General features: G+C 39.0%; 1 pseudogene; it reads left to right on the plus strand.

Annotated features, from left to right (window-relative positions):
* The first annotated feature begins 468 nt into the window (after positions 1 to 468).
* LOC119507735 lies at positions 469 to 2038 on the plus strand (annotated as a pseudogene).
* Positions 2039 to 4347: the final 2309 nt, after the last annotated feature.

Raw genomic sequence — 4347 nt, forward strand, 5'->3', positions numbered from 1 at the left:
ACCCCTTTCCACTTAAAAAAATAAAACTTTCTGATAAAGAAAGTTGAGACACCATTATTCTCATTTTGTTATTCTCACCTCTATTTTTTTAAAAAAATTCAGTTTTATTGAGATCAATTCACATACCATACGCTCAACCATGGTGTACAATCAATTGTTCACAATACCATCATATAGTTGTGCATTCATCAACCCAATCTATTTCTGAACATTTTCCTTATACCAGGAAGAATCAGAATAAGAATAAAAAATAAAAATAAAAACGAACACCCAAATCATCCCCCCCATCCCACCCTATTTTTCATTTCGCTTTTGTCCCCATTTTTCTACTCATCCATCCACACACGGGATAAAGGGAGTGCGATCCACAAAGTTTTCCCAATCACACTGTCACCCCTTGTAATCTACATTGTTATACAATCGTCTTCAAGAGTCAAGGCTAGCTTCTCCTGCGGCGGGGTCTCGAAGATGGCGGCTCTCAAACTCCTCTCCTCGGGGCTTCAGCATTGCGCCTCTGCCTGCGGCTTTGGGGCTGCTTGCAGCGGACCCGCTCTGTCCAAGGGATGTGTTAGCAACTTTTCAACCAGCACTGGTCTCCATACCAAATTTTATACAGATTCAACAGAAGCTGTAAAAGACATCTCTGATGGTGCAAAGATTCTGGTTGGTGGTTTCGGGTTATGTGGAATTCCAGAAAACCTTATAAAAGCTTTACTAAAGACTGGAGTCAAAGGGCTAACTGCAGTCAGCAACAATGCAGGAGTTGACAACTTTGGCTTGGGCCTTTTGCTTCAATCCAGGCAGATAAAACGCATGATCTCTTCTTATGTGGGAGAAAACGCAGAATTTGAACGACAATACTTATCTGGTGAATTAGAAGTAGAGTTGACACCTCAGGGCACACTTGCAGAGAGGATTCGTGCCGGTGGGGCTGGTGTTCCTGCGTTTTACACCAGCATAGGGTATGGGACCCTGGTACAAGAAGGAGGGGCACCGATCAAATACAACAAGGATGGCAGCATTGCCATTGCCAGTAAGCCAAGAGAGGTGAGGGAGTTCAGTGGTCAACATTTTATCTTGGAGGAAGCAATTACAGGGGATTTTGCTTTAGTGAAAGCTTGGAAAGCAGACCGAGCAGGAAACGTGATTTTCAGGAAAGTGCAAGGAATTTCAACTTGCCTATGTACAAAGCTGCAGAAACCACAGTGGTAGAGGTTGAAGAAATTGTGGATATTGGATCATTTGCCCCAGAGGAGATCCATATTCCTAAGATTTATGTTCATCGTCTTATAAAGGGAGAAAAATATGAGAAAAGAATTGAGCGTTTGTCAGTCCAGAAAGAAGGAGACGGAAAAACCGAATCTGGTAAACCTGGAGATAATGTAAGAGAACGTATCATCAAGTGGGCAGCTCTTGAATTTGAGGATGGCATGTATGCTAATTTGGGCATAGGTATCCCTCTTCTGGCCAGCAACTATATCAGCCCAAATATGACTGTTCATCTTCAAAGTGAAAATGGAATCCTGGGTTTGGGCCCATATCCATTAGAAAATGAAGTTGATGCAGATCTAATCAATGCAGGCAAAGAAACAGTTACTGTTCTTCCAGGAGCATCTTTTTTCTCCAGCAATGAATCATTTGCAATGATTAGAGGAGGACATGTCAATCTGACAATGCTAGGAGCAATGCAGGTTTCCTGATATGGTGACCTGGCTAACTGGATGATACCTGGGAAGATGGTGAAAGGAATGGGAGGTGCTATGGGTTTAGTGTCCAGTGCCAAAACCAAGGTGGTCATCACCATGGAACATTCTGCAAAGGGAGATGCACATAAAATCATGGAGAAATGTACATTGCCACTGACTGGAAAGCAATGTGTCAACCGCATCATTACTGAGAAGGCAGTGTTTGACGTGGACAAGAAGAAGGGGCTGACTCTGATTGAACTCTGGGAAGGCCTGACAGTGGATGACATACGGAAGAACACTGATTTGCAGTTTCACCAAAACTCATGCCAATGCAGCAGATCACAGCTTGAAATATGGAGTAGACATTTGTCCCAGGACATGTGTTTTTTTTTTTTTCATTTTAACTACATGGGATTTCATTGAAAGGAAGTCAGTAATAATAATTATATATTTAACAGCAGTTTTTGACTAGTTTTCTTCTTGTATTTTAGGATTTTTACTGCTGTTTTTCTTTGTTCTCTCAAGCATGCTATGGCATTGTAATGTAAAACAAAAGGAAAACATATTTTCTTATTTGTTTCATATGTGCTAAGATGGCTTTCTTTACAATTGGTGCTCACATTGGATTTATCTTCACCTTCCGTAGCATATATGTTAAATTAAATGCCGCTTTAACAAGACGGTCCCTTAGGAAGAGTTTCATTGATAGGTTTTCCCTCCTAACCAAATCATAAATTGTAAAAAGAAAAAAAAAAAAAAAGTGATGAGGGAGAAAAATAATACCTCACCCAGAGTATAAGTATGCCTGAGGCAGCATTTCACTAGTACTGTGAGAAAACTACAAATACATACATGAATTTGTGATGGAAAAAAGATGCTGTCTTAAAGATTTTTTTCCTTCAGCTTCCTCTGACTCTCTTTTGTGGCCTCTGATTAAAAACGTTTTTATTGTGGCTATATTTATATATATATATATATATATATATATATATATATATATATATATCATAAAATTTTCCATCTTAACCATTTTTAAATGTACAATCCTGTGGTATTAATTCCATCAACAGTGTTGTGCTTCCAACATCAGGGCCTCTGATTTTGTGATTAAATCTGGTTTTCCTAGAATATCCCTTCCTCCCACTCTTCTTTGTAATTTCCTAGAACTCCTGAGAAGGAAGTAGGAATGTCCATGAGTGAGACGAGTAACTGGTTAGTGGCAAGACTAAAGGATATATGGTCTATTGGTGCTGACATTCTACCAAGAAGTTGTCTCTATAAACAAACCAACCGTCTGTGCTTTGCTAAAGACTAAGGCTTCTTATAGGAAGAAGGCTAGAAATCTAACTGATCTTCTGAGGCGGTTTTCTCATTTTAAAACATTGCAGTATTTTTGTGTGTCCAGAAGTGTCCTTTAGATCCTTCCTCTGTGTTATTGAGGTCTGTAGGCTATTTGTATAATACCTCCTCTTAAGCCAAAAGAGGCTGTGGGGTAATTTATCACAAATTTGTGGTGTATATATTCACAAAGACCGAAGAGATTATAAAAAAGATTCTTTTCAGGCTCTCTTATTTCTACCCTGAAAATATTCTAAATATTGAATAATTTTTTCTACAGAACAATGTTTTTCTTCTGTCAAGGCTACTTCCTTTAACAGAGGACTTTTGATTCAGCCTTATCCATATAGATGAAATAATGATGAACAAATCCAGGATTTGAAGTCAATGAAACATGGTAGATTAGATTTTATAAGGAACTTTCCCCAGAGGTATCTTATTGCCCAAGGGTGATGGCCTTAACAGAGTGTAATACATTGTTCCTCTGGCACTAGGTATAGGAATTTATGCATGTTTTTAGGTAATGGTTGTCACTGAAACTCACTTTGTCTTCAGGGATAGTTACAGTTAGGTCATGTACAGGTATTAGAGGCAGGGGAGAGAAGCTTCTTTGTGACTAGCCCACTCCATATATCAATTAGCCTTTCTGGCTGACTGCATGGTTGAGAGCATGCTCTCCAGTACTGATAAAAAGGACCTTTCTTACAAGGTGCCAGGTCCATGAGAGTAATATGTCTCAATGTTAGAGTTTTGATTTAAAAAACTTCATGTTATTAATTGTGGTTATATTTGCATACTCACTTGCTCATCATTCCAGTCAGTTACTTTGGGATAATACAATTTTAAGAATATTTCAAACCTTGAGTGGCAAAACTTAAGTAGATGACCTTATATTCTTAATTAAAGAGCACTATGAATGTTAAGAAATGCATTAAGAGATACAATAAATATTCCAAATTGGAAAAAAAAAAAAAAAGAGTCAAGGCTACTCTGTTGGAGTTTGGTAGTTTCAGGTATTTATTTCTAGCTATTCCAATACATTAAAACCTAAACAGTGTTACCTGTATAATGTGTAAGGATGTCCACCAGAGTGACCTCTTGACTCCATTTGGAATCTCTCAGCCACTGAAACTGTATTTCGTTTCATTTTGCATCCCCCTTTTGGTCAAGATGTTCTCAATCCCACAATGCTGGGTCCAGATTCATCCCCGGGAGTTGTATCCTGCGTTGCCAGGAAGATTTACACCCTGGGAGTCAGGTCCCATGTAGGGGGAAGGGCAGTGAGATCACCCGCCAAGGTGGCTTAGTTACAGAGAGAGGG

This window comes from Choloepus didactylus, chromosome 13, assembly GCF_015220235.1.
Source record: "Choloepus didactylus isolate mChoDid1 chromosome 13, mChoDid1.pri, whole genome shotgun sequence".
Lineage (NCBI taxonomy): Eukaryota > Metazoa > Chordata > Mammalia > Pilosa > Megalonychidae > Choloepus > Choloepus didactylus.